The 22,027-nt window shown below is 44.6% G+C and overlaps 1 non-coding gene across 1 annotated transcript; it reads left to right on the top strand.

Moving 5' to 3' along the window:
- The first annotated feature begins 18,071 nt into the window (after window positions 1–18,071).
- trnal-uaa (transfer RNA leucine (anticodon UAA)) lies at window positions 18,072–18,154 on the top strand. Its single transcript has one exon. It is a non-coding gene; the product is annotated as a tRNA-Leu (tRNA).
- The last annotated feature ends 3,873 nt before the right edge of the window (window positions 18,155–22,027 follow it).

The following is a 22,027-nucleotide window of genomic DNA, read 5'->3' as shown; positions in this document are numbered from 1 at the left end:
CAGAAGGGGGACCACTAACTGGTTCTGCTTTACTTGTCCCTGTATGAGGTGTTGCGGTGTTAAGCTGGTGATGCAGGTGGAGAGGTTTGAACACTGTCAGGTGTCCCTCCTGAACAGGGCACGTCCCACAAGCTCAATCCCAGCCAAGCAGGCCTGAGTCCAGCTCTCCTTCCCCCGATCCCCAGCAATGTCTTGGAAGGGGGTGTTCTGTACGCAGAACTGAGACAACCCAGGTGGGGCTCAGCTTATCGGCTGCACTACCCGAGGCCTGACTCGACCAAGGTTGGCAAAATCGCCTTTAGGTATCACCCACCCTAGTGAGTGTCCAAGCTAGGGCCGTTCTCAGAACTCACCCTAGACGAGGTCAAAAGTTGTAATGACCACCTGAGGTACCTGTCAGCCTTGCCCTTAATGAGTCAGTGGGTGTAGCCGGGCTGGCATGCTTTTGGGCGTCCAATTGCTGAGAACTCCCCTTCGGTTCTGACAAACTGTACGATCGCAAGCAGTGACAGCAGAGCCACAGACAAGCTCAACCAACAGAGAGCGAATGGTAAGCACCTAGCACAGGAAGAGCTCAACCGATTAGGTCCAGGACGACTCCCTGATGTGATTGTGTATGTAACTGGTTGACTGTTGTTAATAGTGGTTGAACTTCTATGCAAGTCATCTTGTTGGGGGAGAGGGAATGAATGAAAGCATGAAATGAAATAAAACCTAAATTAAATCAAAAAGGTAAAACATAAATCAAACCAAATGAATTGTGTTTCTTATTCAATTGTAAACATCAATTAGTTATGCAGCAATAACCTAATTAGATATTATTGTGTTGTAATCAAATTGATTTAGTTCGTGGAGTTGATTAATGCTTTCAGGCAAGAACCTGTGTGTCCAATTATGCGTGTTCGTATTATCGCAGTTGACCACCAGAGACTCGACTCCGATGTTATTAACCTACTATGGCTGACCACTAGAGGTGCAATTTCAATGGAGTGGTGCTGCTCTGGCTTGCCACTAGAAGTGCAATTTCGAAATGGAGTGGTAGTTCTATGCCTGACCACTAGAAGCGCGATTTCGTAATGGAGTGGTAGTTCTACGCCTGACCACTAGAGGCGCAATGGGGCGTTGCTCCTTTTGTGGGGGGGTCCCAGGCAAGTGAGCCTAAGGGGTAGGGTCACTGGTGACCCAGAGAAAAAAACAAATGGCGTCAGGCAGGCCTTCAGGGCTCTGACCTCTAAGTGGTTAGAGTGGCGTTCGCTGACTGCACTCGTAACCAAAGATATAGCTAGGCGGTTGCCGACGCTAGATGAGTGACTTTTAATGCATGTGCATGCCGCTTGCGGCCTTCTTCTGCGCAGTTTACCCCCTTAAAACAATTACTGAAGCGAGACAGCGCTCACGTTACGGCGACGGATCTAAATGGTGAGTGCACTGTATCTCGTCACAAATGGTGCTTAAACCACGGCGGGTCGCAAGCACAGGAGACTCCCAATTTCTAAATGACACACACACTTGGCTCACAGCGCAAAGTGGTGTTAAACTTACTTTGTCTAAAGCAGGCACACAAACTTACTTTGTCTAAAGCAGGATGAGTAAGATCCTGATAGGTAGCTAAGCTATCGGTCTTATCTCAGGGAGTCCAAGCGCAACAAAATTCAGGTTAGGACCTCGTAACAAGAATTCCTGTTCGCTAATAGAGAGATCTCTGCCAGGATATATAGAAATGGAGAAACTCGTCCGAATCGATCCTGGAAACAACGCGCTATATCTGAGAATCTCGTCAGACATAGGGTTGTTTACTGCAGTTTAAAACGAAATAAAATAAAATAACCAAAAATAAAACAAAATAATATAACTACTAATAACAGAAATAAAAATAACTATAATAAGCCCGTATGATTCCGCTTAAATTCCTTCAGATTGCCCTGAGTGCGATTGATCCTCAACTTTTGCAACCAGTTCACAGCGCTTATTCAACTGTATGTTCGGTCATAAAAAGTTAAAATTGTGTGCTCACAATAAGTTTAAAGCTTGTGTCCACATTCTCCACCAATAAATGTAGGAATTATTAGCTCAGGTAAATTTTAATATGTTTTGATACCAATATGTTTTGAAATTAATTAACTTAATTAATTATTATTTAATGCTGATTATTAACCAATTGTTATGCCGAATGATCGGCTCCTCCAAACTCAATTGTGAATCCCCGTGAGTCTGTTAATGTGACACTTAAATGGGATTCATTAATAACCAGTATTGCTCAATAACCTGGGTTAGAAGGCTCGTCCAGCGAGCTGCGTAACCAGGTAATGTAAACGATCGGTAGCGAAGCTCCCCTCGCGGCCGATGAGAAAGAGTCTCGCGATATTTCAGGCGAGTTTGAGGTTTCAGAGCGTAGTAGCCAGATCGCACAGAGGCAGGGACTATTGTGAGCACTAAATGATGGAGGCTGAAGTTGTGTAAAAGACATGCATTTATTCCTACAACTAACATAAGACAGACATTACACCTAACAAACAATAAACATGAAATAACGGAATAGACACAAACAATGTAATCATGAAAATGCAATGACCAGATTTAAAATGAGTAACCTAAAAAGGGAAAAACTGTTCTGCAAAGCAATCAGTTTGTGGAAACACAACCCTAAAGTAATATAGCAGGTGAATGGGACAGTTTAGCTTGTTAGAAATGAAAGGAAGTTGGTTTATTTGGCTGCAGGAAAGGGGGGGGGGGGTCTTGGCAGTTGGTTGCAGAGGCTGATGAGCTGAGGGGTGATGGCACTCAGGGAGGCGCGGTGTTTGCAGCGGTTGTTGGAGTGGAGCCCAACTTTTGATATATTCACTTTCGTGGTAACCACTGATCAGATTTGGAAACTGGAGTGATTTTCCGTCGGTTTGATACCAAACATGCCGTACCAGCCTAGCGGTTCACACCGAATACCATCTGTAATGATTAATTAATGATTTCTTATATTATGTCATTATGTTATATTACTCACACCAGTACCTGGTCCAGGTGGTCTAGGTTGCACCTCAATCAGAGGTTACCCTTCATACAGACATTATATGATATATTCTCATTCCAACAGCACATCTTACCCTTAGGCATGGTAGAATACAAAGATCAGATAAGGGCTGCTGAGGAATATAGAAAAGAAAAGGGGGGCGAAGGTTTGTCAGTCAAGGAAAAAGAATCTGTGAAAGTTAGGACACATTACAAACATAACCTATTTGTATATTGAGACTAGTAGTCATGAGTAAATAAATATACAGATATACAACAGCCAAACTTAAAAGAAACTTTCTTTAGGGTGTTGGGTGAGTGGTATGTAAGGTTGAATGTCTGGGGGGGGGGGGTTGTGTGCCAAGTCGAGGGACCTCTGTCCTTGAGGTCCAATCTGCTGTCTGTAGGTCGTTAAAACTTTGAGCAATAAAAGTTGGAGTGCTAGCCTCCCTTGTTATCTGTGTGTGTTTAAGTGTGTCTGTGTGTGGGGTCACGAACCCCCTTTGAGGCCTTGGCCAATGTGTGCCTCTCGTACCAGGGTAGGCCTTGTCTCAGGCCACCTGGAATTTAAGCTTTGTGATATGTGCATGTGTGATCCTACAGGGGCTTCAAGCATGCTGAGGCAATCCAGGACGATCATCAGCAGAAGATGACCCTGGGGTCAGAGTGGGGGGGGGGGGGGGGGTTTATATTCCCTGGCCTGCTCGTCGTCATGTGAATGATAAGAGCGTCTCTCTTTTTCGTTTTTAAAAGAAGCAAACTTGTTATTAAGCTACATCCAGAAAAGACGCTACACACTGAATACAGTACAGCTGCAGGCTGCACACGACATCTGCTCCTAACGGGACAGTGTGAAACAATGAAGCGAAGCTGCATTGATATTTCATTTTGCGTCGCCCCGGTTCGTTTGATATGGGCATTTTAACGCTACTGTTTCGATGAGTGATTAGGTCACACTGACGTTTCTCTGCGGTCCCTCACAAGCTTTGGGTCACGTAGACTTCTGCGTAACATGGAAAATGTTGTACTGACACATTTTGACTTGAAAAGATGCTGTGCAGTTTACGTCGTTATACCGCAACAAGGTTGAATCCTTATAATAGTAATGGGTGGAGTGGGGTTCCTGTCACCCCCAATTTGAGCTGAATTAACTCCCTGTAATGCAGCTTCGCCCCCAAAAGCATGTGATTGGTCAAATGAGGTCTGCAAACTGCTCATAGTGGCTGCACTGTTAATGATTCATAATAATGATGCAGCTAATACGCTACATCATGTCCATGTGGTTTCGGCTGATGTCAGAACATAAAGCCCCTCCCACTGGAGTAGTCAGGAAAGATGAAAACCTAAAGACTCAGATTTAGGAGCACAGGAGTGAGGGTGGGATAGGAGCTGCCGCAGCAGAATTGGCATCTCACCGGAATGGCTTTTTCCGGAAGCTGGGCGCTCTCCTCCAGATGCTTGCTTCTCACATGGCTGCTGTCTGTGCACACTGAACAATCCATGTGGCAATTTGCTCAGACCTTTTATTTTCATCCAAGACTGTGTTACAGAATCCTATTTTAAAAACAGCAATTGTCAACTGTTGCAGCTGCAAAAATTCCTAAAAAAAATGTGCCATGTCTTTTATAGTATCAGTAAAGAATGCAAATTCTTTATGATTCATTGATCTTTATGACATCATTGATGTGTTAACAAACATAGTTAGGACTGATGACTCAACTTTGAAGACAAGTTCATCAAATTCTGACAGATCTTATTTCTAGGCTACTAGTAGCATAAGGAAAGTGCATTTCCTATAGTTACCTATCCACGGTGATATGACTTTCAGACTAAGGTCTTTACAGCACACATTGGGACAGGGCACCGAATCTTAATGGGGTTCTCCTCGTCTAATGAGCTGTGGCTAAGATCACATCTTTCTGCAGGCAGGATTATCTCCTTAGGTTATTTGGTTTTGGAGCAAATGATGTGGCCTTGAGCAATAACAGTATTCTGGTTTTAGACAGCTCCTATTGACTTACAGGGAGAGTACCATTCCATCAAGGAAAGGGGACAGAGGGTCATTACACACTCAGGTAGGTAATAGGGTTTTTCAGAAGCTTTACATATTTCTTGGAATTATACGACAATTTCGAAAGACTATGAGTCGAGAAGCTGACGAATTGCTGGAAGATGTTCTGATATTCAGTTGAAAAGGCAGCGAACATGGGTCACTGAATCCTTCTATGCAGCCCAGTGACTGTTACATACTGGATAAAAGTGGAACATTGCCAGTTGTTCCAGGTTTTCTTTTGTTTGCTATCATATTGCACCTAGAATTTTGCTGCTGTAGGTTTCTGTAATGTAGGAAGGCCAGTTTAACCAAAGAACCAGCCGCCAGGTGATGGGTCACAGCAAGGAGGGTTATGGGGTTGGGTGTCAGTGTTTGGGTACATTTAATGGAGGTGAGATAGGAATATAACAATGAAAAGATACAAACATCAGGATTTTACAGGGCATATTTAGGGATTTGCAATCAAACTTTCCAGCATTTTACAAAAATACCCAGAGGATGACATTCAGCGCCAGTACTGGCAGCAAACAGCCATTCAGCCCCAGTGTCCTGCCTTCCGAGTCAGACGGCCATGTTTATCATTTTTGTTACTGATTCGTGGTAGCAGGAATGATGTTCGCTTGTGTGTGTGTCACCCAGTCATGGTTTGCCTTCATTACTGTGTCCCCTGCAAACTTTTTCTGTGCTGTAATTTCCTGCAGTGATGGACATGTTAATGAAGCGTAATGCTTCAGAGTGTGAAAACATACTTCACTCGCTCTGCTCCTTCACTCCTAAGGTGGACCAGGTGAATTTTCTTTATTGAAAGCCAACTTTGGTATAGAATGAGGTCATTTTGGACCTGATTTTTAAAATGTTCTTGCAGTGTGATGTATATAGGTTCCAATGTCTGCAGATAGCAAGTTTGGATCATTTGATGCAAACTGAAGCCTGCGTTTGATGGCAGCCGTATTCTGCTATTCCTGTTAGACCTGTGCTTTTAAGTTTTGGAAACAGCCATCAGCTTACAATGAATGTGCCATGATGATGTGGACTGCTGGGTCACTTTCTGAGCTGAAATAGCCAGGATGGGGGCAAACTTTCTCAAGGAAAGTTCTTGCAGGGATGGCTGACTGAGCGGATCAGGAAGGGCTCACAAGCTGGGCTTTAATCCCCTGGTGAAGCTGGTGGCGGATGTGATCTTGGCATGGCGAGCCAGAGTTGGAGTGACAGTGGGCCCTATGCCTGCCAAATTTCCTTTTTGTATCCCACCACTTCTGCAAAGAAGTCTGACATCACTAAGAATCGCAGATGACCTTGGCGTGCAAACGTGGCTCTCACCATGCTTAAAACTGCAGGCCTGCTCTTTGTTGAATAAAACATGTGAGTCATCTCTTCGACTCTCTCCTGTTCCATCTTCATTTTAGAGAATGCTGCCACAACACCTAATGGTGAAACACGCAAATTGGTGAGATGAATAAAAAGTTCTGTAAGAAAACACCTGGGATTGGGTTTGATATTATTCTGAAAACTTGACATTTTCAAAATACACAGTAGCAGTTCTAACTAATTATAGTTTTTGGTAACACTTTATTTGAGGGGGCACAAATAATATAGTATTATGCTATTACTGATGTATTAATTAACCACAATATACGTCTCAGTTACACAAGGACGTCATGTTTGTTCATCATTGAATATGAATAAGACGAGTGAAATACTGATCTGATGTTTGCATCATTATTTTATTCAAATAATTAAATTTATTATTCAAATTAAAATTAACACAAATAAATACATGTAATGTATTTTCATTCTATTAAAGTTTAAAGGCAACCCTTACCACCCAAACCATATGGCCCCCTATCGGCAACACATGTAATAATCATTTGGAATATTCCTGATATTTAACATCACCTACTCGCATTCAATTGAAAACACCCGTCTCTTCTTCGTTTTTAATGCTTTATTTACAAATATTTACAAATTTAGTACTGCTAGTCAATATGTACAGTCTCATCCACTACTGGCTGCCTCTTCTTGCATCATCTGCCTTGCGTTGTACTCCTCCACCATTGCCTTGTACACCTCCACCATTGCCATGTACTTCTCCACCATTGCCTTGCTCTCCTCCACCTTTTCGTTGTACTCCTCCACTGTTGCTTTGTTGTACTCCACCGTTACTTTGCACTTCTCCACCGTTGCATTGCACTCCTCCACCAATCCCTTGCACTTGCACTCCTCCTCCAACCCCTTGCACTTGCACTCCTCCATTGCCTTGCACTCCTGCTCTATTGCCTTGCACTCCTGCTCTATTGCCTTGCACTCCTGCTCCATTGCCTTGCACTCCTCCTCCATTGCCTTGCACTCCTCCTCCATTGCCTTGCACTCCTCCACCATTGCCTTGCACTCCTCCTCCATTGCCTTGCACTCCTCCATCTCCATTGCCTTGCACTCCTCCATCACCACTGCCTGGCTCTCCTCCTCCTCCACCACCATTACTGCCTGGCTCTCCTCCTCCTCCACCACCATTACTGCCTGGCTCTCCTCCTCCTCCACCACCACCACTGCCTGGCTCTCCTCCTCCACCACCACCACTGCCTGGCTCTCCTCCTCCATCACCACCACTGCCTGGCTCTCCTCCTCCTCCACCACCACTGCCTGGCTCTCCTCCTCCTCCACCACCACTGCCTGGCTCTCCTCCTCCACCACCACCACTGCCTGGCTCTCCTCCTCCACCACCACTACTGCCTGGCTCTCCTCCTCCACCACCACTACTGCCTGGCTGTCCTCCTCTTCCACCACCACCACTGCCTGGCTCTCCTCCTCTTCCACCACCACCACTGCCTGGCTCTCCTCCTTCATTGCCTTTTTCCCTTTTTTAGCAAAAAGCTTCCTTAGCCAGCATTGCTTTTTCTTCCCTTTTTTGTCCTTCCTTTTTCTTTCCTCCTTTGTTTCTGTACCTTCCCCAGCGTTATTTGGTACCGCTGGCGGCCTAATGCAGTTCAGAAAACACCAGTTCGTATGGAGATGCGTCTTGTTCAGTGTCTGATTTGTTTTGAAGTCGTATTAGTGCCTACAGCTCAGTTTATACCTTCAGAATGATGACATCAGAGTTGTCACGGTAACATTCTGTTCTAGAATTCTATTTTAAAAACTGTAGGTGCCATATTTGGTCAGTGGTTCAATTTTTTTTTAATTCTTTACATTTTTAATATGCTTTATTCAGCTCATATTCTGCAGCATATATTGTATGAATTTCCATATTTACCTTAATTAGTTTACGCGCTGATAATATTCTGTACTTGCAAACAATGCAGAAACCTACCAAACATTGCCGGGCCGTTCCTGTGCTCACAGAGCGTGGTGAGCTTTACTTTACTCAGGAGGAGGACAGGCTCACATTTTCTGACCATGGCCATGCTGTGCTGTATCGTGAAAGCTGCTGAACTTAGTGATGAGACAGTTAATACCCAGATTCTGATCCTCAAAGTGTGGCCCAGCGACTTGAAGCTGGGAATCGGGACTAAGTTTATGCAATATCACGTGACCGATGACTTCCGATTCATCCTGAGGTGTAAGAGGCTTCGAATCCTGTTGGCTCTTCAAAACTTTTATATAAGTGAGATGATTCTAATTAGCAATGGTAGTGGAGGCCAGTTTAACCAAAGAACCAGCTGCCAGGTGATGGGTCACAGCAAGGAGGGGTATGGGGTTGGGTATCAGTGTTTGGGTACATTTAATGGAGGTGAGATAAAACATTTGGTAAGGTTTAGCAGCGTCTGTAATGTCCTTGCATTTTAGGCAGAGCTTTCTGGATAGATTCTGGACACACACACCCTTGTATTGGACAAATGGATTCAGAAAATGGATGGATGGAATGCAGTGTTTTTCATGTGTTTTCATGAGTGGAAGTGAACTTTTACAGAACTGAGTATTTGAGTAAGTATGAGAAAAATCCATTTGTGATTAATCTTATTGCCTGTATTTTTGCCCCTTATTTTGAGATGTTTTAAATGCTGCACTGTTCAGTTGCAAATGGTAGGTCCCTCTGAATCCCATCTTCGCATGTTCGAAAGACTCTTGTAGCTTTAAGGAACACCGATGCGTGCAAAGAACTGTGGGTGCATGCAAGACGAGAGCGCGCGGGAGAGCCTGAAGGAATAGGCAGCACGTCGGCGAGCTGCAGTTTATGTGTAGTTAGTTTAGTTGTTCCTGGCAGTAAATACAGTCCCTGGTTTTTATGTATGCGACACTGACGAATGTAAGTACTAAGTTTATTGATTACAAGTCATAAGTGACGCTGTACTAATTTAGTTTACTTAATTGCGTGGCTAGGTTAACGTGACCTAGCTGGTGTACTGTTATAATTATCGCTGATGAGTGTTCCGTTGTATACATCGGAAAGATATTTGCGTTTATTTGCCGTCCAATCATTCCCTCTAATACGAATTGCTGCTAATGTAATGTATTGTTGTGGGTATAGCCGAACTTATCAATGTTAAGGCGATATGGTACAATTATGCATTATGTTAGTGTATTATGGTAATAACCATTGTAAGCACTATGGTAATTTGTTTTTCCTGTTTATTTGTTATAGACCCATACATAAATACAAACTTACTTACTTACCAACCCACTTCGTCTGAGTGTGCATCCAACTGACCTCGAGTAAGATAAGCCAGAGTACAACTAATTGCTCCCCCCTCCTGATTGAGAAGGTGTATCTGGTGAAATGCGGTCAGCAGCCCCCCCCCCCCCCCCCCCCGAATCTTGTCTATCCTGAATCGTGACTGATATCCCACAGCGAGTACTACCCTCCTGCAGCAACCCCTTACAGTTTCCCAGGGGAGTGTGGCCCCCCTTTCCCACACCGCATCAAATTTTTCAGTTTTTCAGTTTCACACAGTGAGGTGAACAGTGATTTCTGTGAACTGCTTATAGACTTTTCACATTTCCCTTCGTCTTAATCAAATAGTTTCTCAATTGGATTTCTACAGAAGTTCAGAAGAGCAGGCCTTGATTTCTTTGGACAACCTGTGCTTAAAGCATGTGACTGGACATTATTATTCTTAGAGACGGAGAAATATGCGTCTTCTCTGTTCATTCCCAGAATAAGGAGTGAAATACAGGCAATCTACAGCCCAAGAAAGGCAGACAACCGCCTCTATCTGATTACTATCTGATTTTTGGTTCAAAAATCCTTATCTGAAGGTGTGGTACCTTCTGATTGGAAGCACGCCTTCATAACGCCTATTTTCAAAAAAGGGGATAGAAGTAATTTGTCTAACTATAGGCCAATCAGTCTAACTTGTATAACTGGTAAAGTTATGGAGGCTATAATCAAAGAGAAAAATGATAGATTACCTGGACTCCAATAACATTTTGCGGGATAGCCAGCATGGATTTAGAAGAGGTAGATCCTGTTTAACAAATCTGTTGGAGTTTTTTGAGGAAGCTACTCAGGAAGTTGATGATAAGAAGGCCTATGATGTCATCTACTTAGATTTCCAAAAGGCTTTTGATGTTGTCCCCCACAAGAGGCTCCTACTTAAACTCAAAGCGACTGGTATTTTAGGTACCGTAGCGACCTGGATTGATAACTGGTTAACAGATAGGAAACAGCGAGTAGTTATAAGAGGCACAATGTCACAGTGGGCTTGCGTTCATAGTGGGGTACCGCAGGGTTCGATTTTAGGACCACTATTGTTCCTAATTTACATAAATGATATGGATACCAATATATACAGTAAACTGGTGAAATTTGCAGATGACACCAAGGTGGGTGGTGTAGCAGATACTGAATTAGTGGCTCAGCAGCTACAGCGGGATCTTGATTTAATTAGTGACTGGGCCGATACCTGGCAGATGAAATTTAACGTCGATAAATGTAAGGTACTCCATCTAGGGAGCAGAAATATAAAGTACAGGTATTTCATGGGTGTCACTGAAATAAAGGTAGCTGATCATGAGAAAGACCTTGGTGTGTATGTTGATGCTTCCATGTCCCATTCTCGCCAGTGTGGGGAAGCAATAAAAAAGGCCAATAGGATGTTGGGGTATATCTCCAGGTGTGTGGAGTTTAAGTCAAGGGAGGTAATGCTAAGATTATACAATTCCTTGGTGAGACCTCACCTAGAATATTGTGTGCAGGTTTGGTCACCATATCTTAAAAAGGACATTGTGGCCTTAGAAAAGGTGCAGCGTAGGGCCACAAAAATGATTCCTGGTCTTAGAGGAATGTCATACGAGGAACGGTTACTTGAGCTAAATCTGTTCAGTCTCAAGCAAAGGAGATTGAGGGGGGACATGATCCAGGTATATAAGATTCTAACAGGTTTGGATGCTGTTCAACCAAATAGTTACTTCAGCATTAGTTTAAATACACGAACTCGTGGCCATAGGTGGAAATTAGCGGGAGAACATTGCAAGCTGGATTTAAGGAAGCACTTCTTTACGCAGCGTGTAGTCAGAGTATGGAATAGCCTTCCTGATAATGTAGTGCAAGCTGAATCCTTGGGTTCCTTTAAATCAGAGCTAGATAAGATTTTAACGACTCTGAGCTATTAGTTTAGTTCTCCCCAAGCGAGCTTGATGGGCCGAATGGCCTCCTCTCGTTTGTATAGTTCTTATGTTCTTATGTTCTTATTACATGGTCGGTAAGATCAGTTTCCTGAGGTGACTGGAGATTGCAGGAGGAGGTGCGTCCAAGCAACTAGACAAGGCAGGACCAGGTCTTGGTCCTGCCTCTACTAGTTACTTGGACCCACGCCCTCTACAATCTGATTGGTAATCTCTCTGAGCAAATCGCGTTTTGTTCTGCCCTCAGAGCAATTTTGTGTAAAATATAAGCATACCATGAGTATACTTTGCTTTTTTATTCCTTATTTGTTGTGTTTAGTTTGTTTTTATGTTATATGATTTGTGTGTCTAGACTGTGCCAACATCTTCCATGTATGAAAATATTGTACAGGACTTCTGCTGATTGCACATTTGTACATTTTCACAGCTGTGCAAATATTGGTTTGATTGGCCTGTTGGCGCATAAGCGTGCATGCTGTTGAGGTATATTTTACAGGACAGTTAAAGCATTTCTTTTGTACCCAGTTGTTAATTCTTCATTGTGCATCTGCAGTTTTGTAAATAAATGTCAGTGTTTGACAATTTTACCTGTGCAATCAAGAACTACTGAGAAAGTCTTCTGAGAAACTTACTTTGGACTATTGTCTATATGGCTTAAAAGTACAAGGTCATGCATCTATCTCATCAGTGCGAATTAGCAAAGGCACAGTGCGGGAAGTGTAACTCATTGCTGTCAGTGCTTTGAGCAGAAATTTATCAGGCTGGTTGAGGAATACAGCATTTTAATGTCCTTCACTGTTAACTTACAGAGGTTCCATGCCATTTTGTTTTTCAGACACTATGTGAACTATAGACAAGGTCTCACTTAGATGCAGTTCTCCTTGATGTAGCTGGGTTTGATTTGTGGCTGGTGTGTAGCTGGCCTCTGAGATGTCGCTCATGACCCTGTTCAGCGCAGGAAACATCCATCAGTGAGCAGGAAGGTGTTCCTTGCTGCGTCACGCAAGAAGGTGAGGCCGGGACATAAATACCCTGTGTCACGTGGGTCCTCGGGACGCTCCAGTGAGCCAATCTAATTACGAACTGAGTCCATGAGCCTCCATATTCCCGTCTCTTTAGCCCAACAGAACTTTTCTCAGCATGACACTGACATGAGGTATATGAGTTCAGCCTCCATATCTTTGGCCCACGGGAAGCAGGGGGAGGGGCAATATTCCCTGCCCAGTTTGGTTCCTTCACTCTGAAAGCTTTCCCTTGATGCTTTCCGCCTCTTCTCTTTGAGCAGGTCTGTGTTATATAATGTTATAGGTGGTTTATCGCATCAAGCCTTATTTCTACCCAGTGGTGCTGTAAATTCATTAGTGTGGAAATGGCGTAGGGTGAACCGGTGTATGTGTCCACTTGTGTTTGGATTTGCTTGTAAAATGTCTTTTTGTATATTTGGTTTTGAACACTATATTGAAAGTACTATATTGAACAGACTTTCCTGAAGCTTTAGTGAAATAGCTTATTTTGCATATGAACTTCAGAGGTGGAGATTTTAGGTCCAGAGAGTACAAATCCAGACCAAGATTTTGTTTTAACCAACCAGTTGAGTGCTCTGTGAATGTGACTTCTTATACTACTGGTTGGTTGAAACAAAATCTTGGTCTGGATTTGTACCCTGTGGACTGGAAGTCTCCACCTCTGATGAACTCACAGTTTTGAGAACAGAGTCGCAGTCTCAGCAGATTTGCTTTTATTGTAACTCTGGATAAGAGAGATTTCACCGTGTTTAAATGTTGGTGCCTTTAAATGAAACTACAAAATATTCAGTGTTTATTCTGTTATTTTCAAACTAGCAAACAAGTGTTCATTTTGTGGAAAGGTTACATATTTGTTAAATCAATATTTGTCAGTGCCTATAAATTAAATACTTAATTTGCACAGCCCAATGGAATACTCAAAATTAAACATCAAACAAACCTATGTCAGAAATTATTTCAATTTAGATTATTGATAAGCCAATATTTATGATATATCAGGAATTTTTTTAAACTGCCATATTTGAAAGATTACCTCATTGATGACATTTATCAGCACTGCTCTTACCTGAAAGATATCAGCAGAAACACACTGTGGACAGGTATCTGCCCGCTGTGTTTACAGTGTCTTGAAGTCCTTAAATCAGCAGTGTCCTGATAAATTAAATCCAAGCCAAAGTCCCTTATATAAGGATAGTGTGATAGAAAACTCTTGATTATGCTAATCAGTAATCTTTCCTTTTGCTCCCTGGACCTTGAAAGGCAGAAGTAACTGGAACGTCCAGATATCCGACTTGTCGTCCTCGATTTCAGACGCATGATTGCTGAGTGTCTTTTCCCTTTGAGTTCATCGTATAATAAAGTTCTGTCAAACACTTAAACGTCGGACTTCGAGAAATTTCGGACGGCGAGGAATGAGGTGTCCTGTTAGAAGGGAACGGTGAGATGTCACTGCCAGCCAAGGAGCGAGGAAAAAAGTTACTCGATCCGGCTCAGCATCCCATCCTCGTCGGACGAACGCTTGGACATCCCAATCCGATCAATGGACCAAAATTGAAGGGGAAAAAAAAATTGTAAATTGATTTATTAAATCACAAGTCGATGTTTAAGTTTGTATAGTATCTATATGTGTTGTTTGACAAACTTTGGGAAAAGCGCTAGTGGATTGCGATCCACGGGAGGATCCTCGTATTCACAAGAAGGTGAATACAGGTATTTGCAAGGAAGCAAATACAGGTGTCTGCAGAGACACAGGTCTTTCACAGGAAAGTGAAAGGGTTTTCACGAGGGAGTGAAAACAAGCGGGTTGGTTGGCATTTGCCCCACCGGGGTATAAATAAGGTTGTGTGTGGAAACTGTCCCGTCGGGCAGCTAAGACAGCTCTGCCGGGGGCAGCCTGGTAGCGGACTGAGTCCTGCCAGGGAAGTGAATGAATAGTAGCTGCCGCACAGTGATTCGTGTCCTGCCGGAGGAAATTGTGTGAATGTGTGAAGCGTGTAAATACCCTAGTTGTGATGAATGTGAATGTGAATGTGTTGTGTTGTCTAGTGCAAAATATCAGGTAAACGAATTAATAAGTGTCCAGAAAATTAGACAGAGATACCGGTATAAAAAGCGCCGGAGGCCAAGCGGCCGGGCCCAAACTAAATTTGTCTCGTTTATGAGGACAGAGACACAAGAGAGAGGAAGGATACCGCTTTCGTCAAATTGACAGGTCGGGTCAAAGGTCACGTTCAAAAGTTCAGTGGGCGGAGCTTATGTTGTAGTGGGTTGAGCTTGGTTGTGTAACTGACGCAATAGCATATGGATTTAATTATTTATTTAAATATTTTTTTTTTGTCTTCTTCCCCGGGGGTTGGTTGTGTAACTGCTGCAATGGTATTTGTATTTAATTATTTATTTATTATTTTAAATGATTGTGGCTTAGGGGGCATGGGTTGGTTGTGTTAGTGCTGCAATGGTATTTGGATTTAATTATTTATTATTTTAAATGCTTATTTTAAATGTTTATTATTTTAAAATGATATTGAGGAGAGTGCTTATGAGTGTGTATTATTTTAAAAATGATATTGATGAGAGTGCTTATGAGCGTGTGTTATTTGAATAAGTTATTATTATTATTATTTTGTGGTGCGCGGGCGGGAGTGAGCGTGGCTGGGTTACCTGATGGAGCGCGAGCGTACGGTGTGCGGTAGCGTGGTAAGGTCCCCGGGCTTCGGAGAATCAGCAAAGGACTTATTCACATACTGGTGCGGTAGCGCGGAAAGGTCCGCACGGCTTTGGATAATCCTCGGAGAGAGCGATGCGGGAGAGCTGAGAGGCGTGCTGCTGCGCGAGTCTGAGAGAAACTGTGAGAGACTGTGGGATAAAATGGTAAAGTTGGAGCAAAGAATGAGAGGAGGAGGTGCAGGGTCTATCGTCCAATAAAAACGCTCGGCGCTAGTTTTGACCGTGTGTTTTTTCCTCACGCGAGCGTTTGTATCACATCGGCGTATGGCGCCAATTTGTAAAGGTCATAAGTCGAGACATACATCGAGTCTGTCAATTTGTCCGGCAGTAAATTCTGCAGGGCCGTGCCACCTGGCCATCGAGGCGCCCCCCTACCCGGCCACGCGGGTCATACATCGAGTCTGACACTTTTGCCCTCCAGTAAATTCTGTTTAAAGTTTTGTTTTCACATACGTCCCAAATTACAGATAATTTTCTTACACAGGCACGAGTAGCATCATCAAGGCCGTACCACCTGGTCATACATCAAGTCTGACAATTTCCCCGCCAGTAAATTCTGTTTATAGTTTTGTTTGTCATACATGACCGTGCAGATATGGGGTGACAGAGACAATTAAATTGTATTACGTCGAGCGGGGGGCCTTTTCCTCCTCCTAGAGGCATCATCTTCATCCGTACCACGCCCCCACGAGCAGGCCGTGTAGAATATAGGGAGCTTCGCGCTGCAGGGCCAACTCTATCTTTTCAAAAAATACAGACATGTCTGGGACTTCCGAAATGAAAGATTCAACCTCACCTTCTAAGACTCAACAGGAGCAGGAGGCCATTATGCAGCCTCCGGGGGCTCCCAGGAAGATTCATACGGCACGTAGACGGGTACCTATGATGCGACCGTCGGAAGACCCGAGGGCTATCTGGGAGCTGCCCAACGGGAATAAACTGGTCTGCCTCTTTGACAACGTTGCGGAGGAACTGCGCGTCTTTCAGGTCACCGGAGACGGCCCAGACCCCCCGAAAGACGACCCGTATCTGGTGACTTTTTCCGAAACGGAATGGGGAAACTTGAAGACTGTCGTTACCCCGATGATGGAGGAGAGCACCGACCCCGACCTTGAGGTCGAGACTGGAAGAATGGAGATGCACTATAGAGATGCTCGTAAACAGCGTACCACCATTATGAAGTGGGACGCGACCGGGGAGCTGGACAAGAGAATGGTGAATATATGGCAGTGGCCTAAATGCGACTGTTTTGGCCTGAGAATACCGTTTGTGATTTGGATGCAGATGATTCAAGAAAAGTCTGGTTACTACCAAGCGATGTTTAAGGAGAGTCGGGGGCGTAAGCAGATGCAAGAGATGACAAACCCTACGCCGTAAGGACCCCCCTCACCCCCTCACCCGCCGTCGCTATATAAAGTGGACTCTGTTACAACCCCTTTTCACAAACATCATGGCAGCAGCAGCAGCAGCAGCAAATTATAGCGACGGTGAAAGCGGGGACAATGAGGCTCCAGCAGCAACCCTGACCTCTGATCCCGGGGAGCTCCTTCCAACCCCCCCATCATCACCGGCCTCTGATCCTGGAGAGGACCCTCCGACGCCTGAGATCTGCACGCTTCTCTCCAGACCGGCTCTCTGCCGTGGGATGCTGACTTGTATTAAGGCTATGATAGTGGGCCTTTTAACCTCAGTCATCAGGAAGCATCAAGAGAGAAACTGCTACGGTTGTGAAGTGGATCACCCCAGTCAGAGACAACACCCTTGTTTGTTTCCCCCAGGTAGAAATTACTTTTACATACACTTTGACTCTGTGTTGCGTGACCTCTGGACCGATCGGCTGACACCCGCCTTGACCCACGTTCTATCGACCCTGGGCATCCGAGCGGCCGCCGGCAGGTTGGAGGGGGCAGTGGAAGCTATCCTGTACGATCTGCGTGAGGCCCGCAACGGCATGGTGGAAATCACTCGACTGGAACAAGATCTGTTTGAGCAGAACCCAGCGTTTAAGCAGATCCTGGAAGAAGAATTTCTGACTCGTTGGGAGGCCCGAGACTAAAACAAAAAGCATCTTGTGATGGGGAACGGTATCAGCAGACCCTTACGGCGGTTTATGTTAAATGTTTTTTTAGAAAAAGTTAGTCCACTATTGTTGCGTGCTATTGATAAAAGCGATTGTCGGGATGATTATGCTTGTTGCTGCTTTCATAGAGTGTTATTTGAGATTTCTCAAGTCGGAGAAAATTATCAGCGGGGGATGGATTTACTTACTCAACTGATGTCAGAGGGAGAAAGACATTCCCCCGAAAGTCTCATACGCGCTTGTCTATCTTGTATTCCTGACAATGAATTTGACTGTAATCACATTTTTGTATTTTACGCTTTAATAGTAGATGTAGTCACCTCTAAATTTCATGATAAGCAGCCTATCGATGTTAATCAGATGCTTTCTACTCTACATACATGTATCGTTGAAAAAGCCACTATATCCACTTTACTGCATGTGACATCGCTAATCTACCTCAACAACTGTCACGGCTGTAACTAAATGTATACCTGCATTTTGAAAATGTAACCTTCACAAATTGTATACCAGCTTTTTAAAAATATATATATATATATCTTTCACTAATTGCAAAAATAAAAAAAATTAAAACTTGAATACCGTTGTAATAGTCTTTGTAAATAACAGGTAAAAAATGCTGAGCAGGGTGGCCGAGTGGTTAAGGCGTTGGACTTAAGATCCAATGGACGTATGTCCGCGTGGGTTCGATCCCCACCCCAGCTAAACTCTTTTGTAAAATAATAATAATTAAAAAACAAACTACACAATATGGGTTAAATGTAGAAAAAACACACAAAAATTTCACTGATGTTCACTCAGTCTCCTAACAACCCCCCATCCACAGTCAGCTATAAAACGCCGCACCCCGCTCTCCCCCACTCAGTGTGTGAAAAGCATGTCTGTTGCCAAGACTACAGCTCGCGTCTTGAGCAGTTCGTACTATGACCCCAGCCAACCGGGGTCATACGGAGGTGTCTCCAGACTGCAGAGAGCCGTGCAGCAAGATACGGGGAAAAAAGTGGCTGCTGATGACATCAGAGACTGGCTGTCTATGCAAGACAGTTATACTTTACATAAACCGGTTAAAAAGAATTTCCCCAGGAACAGAGTGTTTGTTCCGAGAGCCATGTATCAGTGGCAGGCCGATTTATGCGACATGCAAGGGCTGGCCACGTACAACGACGGGTTAAAATACCTCCTTACGGTGATTGATGTTTTTTCTAAAAAAGCCTATGCTCGCGCGTTAAGAAACAAGACTGGGGCGGCTGTAACCCAGGCCTTTGATTCTATTTTAACCGAGGGGGGCGTCCCCCTCAAGCTACAGACGGATGCCGGTAAGGAGTTTTTAAATGGGACTTTTCAGAAACTTTTAAAAACTCATAAAATCACCCATTTCACTACGGCTAGTGAACTTAAAGCTTCCATCGTAGAGAGATTTAATCGAATGTTAAAAGAGAGGATGTACAGGTACTTTACGGCTAAAAACACCCGGCGATATGTGGACGTGTTGGACGATCTAATAAAGGGGTACAACCAGTCATTTCACAGCGCTATTAAAATGAAACCTGCCGAGGTCAGGCCCGATAATGCTCATCTAGTATTTGATAATCTATACGGTCCCCTGAAGAAAAAAAGCACACGGCCACGTTTTAAGTTTAACATAGGGGACACTGTGAGAGTCTCCAAGCACAGTCAGATATTTGACAAAAAGTACGAGCAGACATTTACGGACGAGTACTTTGTCATATGCGAACGTGTACCCAGATCCCCACCGGTATATAAATTGAGGGACGTGAGCGGTGAAATACTCGAGGGAACATTCTATGAAGCGGAGCTGCAGAAAGTCAAAATATCTCCGAGACGCGCGTTCAAGGTCCAGAAGGTTATAGGCTCAAAGACCGACAGAAAGGGGAAAAAGTGGATTTTAGTACATTGGCAGGGTTGGCCCTCGAGGTTCGATTCGTGGATACCGCGGTCGGACTTGATACAGGTTTAATTTTTTAAAAAAGAGAAAAAAAAGAAAAAAAAAGAAAATGGACGCCCGCCCCTCTTTTTACCTCACGCTACCGTCAAACTCTTGTCTCTCCATCTTCCCCGATAACCAGAGTTCGGATTACACCGTGATGCTCTCGCGACCTATAGAGCTACGGGGGCCTTACGAAGTAGCTCTGGCTGAAATCATGTATTGTTACACGTGGCGAAATGTTACACACCCGGATAATACTTTTGAATTGCGGGATACGGAGGCGGAGGCAAAGAGAGCGGCCGATCCTTTAGTGGACCTACCTTACCTTTTTCCTCGGAAAATTAAAGTGGGCTATTATGAATCTCTGAAACAGATTGTGACAGAAATCAACGCTACGTTAAAAAAATTAGGTACCGAAGTTTCCTTCTCATACAGCGAGATTACACGAAGGGTTAATATGACGGGAAACCATAAATACAAGATCCAATTTAAACCTACTCTAGCCTACATGCTGGGCTTTGAGCCGGGTCAGTGGTATAACCTAGGAGGAGGTAGCGGGTCGACCTCACCCTACCCGGGCGACATTCACGCGGGATTCTACAATATGTACGTCTACTGTAACATCGTGGAACCGCAGCACGTGGGGGAATTTGTAGTCCCGCTCCTCAGAACCGTTAAAATAGACGGTGCGTTCGGCGACGTAGTCACTTTGCCGTTCCACAAGCTGCAGTACGTACCGGTGAACAAGCAGAGCCTACAGAATTTGCATATCGAGATAAAGAATGATCAGAATACTCTGATTAATTTCTCCTACGGAAAAACGATCGTCAAACTGCACTTTCGCCCCGTTTAAAAAAAAAGAAAACAATGGCTTACCACAATCCACAGAGATTTATTACGTATTACACCAGTCAGGCGGGACATGGGCTCCCCGGTTTTGCGGGGAGCCCCGTGATGTACGGGCGCGGGTTGGGGTCCATGCTCAGTAGGGCTTTTAGATTCGTTTTACCCTTTCTTAAGCGTGGGGTCGATATAGCGAAACCTCATTTGAAATCGGCGGTCAAAGGAATAGGATCGGATCTAGTCAGCTCTGTAGTCAGCGGCCGTTTTACAAACACAGGTGACCCCAAGCAGGAAGGGTCGGGTCTGCTATTCCTCTCTCGGAGGAGGAGGGGGAGTAGAACGAGAGCCCAAGCACCTCTAGCCCTGCTGCAAGGTCATAAAAAAAAAAAGAAAAATAAATCTGGCAGAGGCGTCAGGATTCCCAAGTCTCCATCCGCCAAGAGAAACAGGAAACCCCCCGGGGACATATTTTAAGAGAGAGAAAACGCAGCGTAAACAAGAATGGCTCTAGCTCACCGGCTCTCGGCTGAATGTACCAAATCTGAATTGGACCTGTTTGCGGCCCCTATGACGCAATTATCCATAGATCAGACCAATTATGTAGAAATCAACCCATTAAATTCCATTACCGATCAGGATGTTTTGGATTTCCTAATACCGGGGTCGGGCAATTTCTATGTGGACCTCAACTCTACACTGCTATATCTAAGGCTCAAGATCGTTAGGGCCGATGGAGCCCCCCTGCTTGACGCCGACCCCTGCGGTATTATACAGTACCCGCTAAACGGCATATTCTCCCAGCTGGATGTGAGTCTGAACGACGTCCTGATCAGTTCTTCGTCGGCCACGCACCCCTATAGGTCAGTCATAGAGACCCTGCTCAATTTTTCTACGGATACGCTAGAGAGTCAGTTTTCGGCAGGGCTCTCGTACAAAGACGTCGGGGGCGACTTGGATAGCGTGGACGTCTCAGCGCAGGGCCCCAACGTGGGGTTACAGAAGCGAGCCGCCTTCTGTAGAAACTCTCAGGAGTTTTCTCTGATGGGTCCTATACACGCCGATATTTTTTTCAGCGAACGAATGCTGTTAAACAACGTGGATATACGCTTAAAGTTTGTAAAGGCTAAAAGCGACTTTAGTCTCATGTGTAGAAATGACACCGATTACGAGCTGAAAATACTGAGGGCCAGCCTGTTTGTGAAAAAAGTGGAGGTCTCCCCGGCGGTGTCACTGGGTCACTCGGCCGCTCTCATGAAAGCAAATGCCCTGTACCCTATAAGCAGGGTAGTCGTTAAAAATTATACGCTGCCCGCACAATCGCGGGTTTGCCCGCAGGACAACCTCTTCCTGGGCAACTTACCGCGCTACATCGTTTTGGGGATCGTGGACCACGCCGCGTTCGTGGGCACGCGAAACAGAAACCCGTTCAGGTTTCAGCATTGTGACCTGGAATTTCTGAGCCTCTCAGTCAACGGGCGACACATACCCAGCAAACCGTTCCAGCCCGATTTTAGAGCGAGGCAGTCGGTCAGAGAGTTTTACAACCTTTTCCTGGCTACAAACAGGCATTTAAAGGATTCGCCCTTATGCATCAACCGCGAGGATTTTGAAAACGGATACTCGCTATTTGCTCTCAATCTCTCCCGAGACGACGAGCTGGACGGCGGTGCCCTGTCACCCGCCATCAGCGGCACGTGCCGTCTGGATTTAAGGTTCAGAGCCCCACTACCTCGAACCATGAGTCTCATCGTCTACGCCTGCTTCGACAGCGTGATTGAAATAAACGC

Source organism: Brienomyrus brachyistius, chromosome 9 (assembly GCF_023856365.1).
Source record: "Brienomyrus brachyistius isolate T26 chromosome 9, BBRACH_0.4, whole genome shotgun sequence".
Taxonomy (NCBI): Eukaryota; Metazoa; Chordata; class Actinopteri; order Osteoglossiformes; family Mormyridae; genus Brienomyrus; species Brienomyrus brachyistius.
Note: the sequence above shows the minus strand (reverse complement) of the source record. Positions and strands in the feature narration are given on the sequence as shown.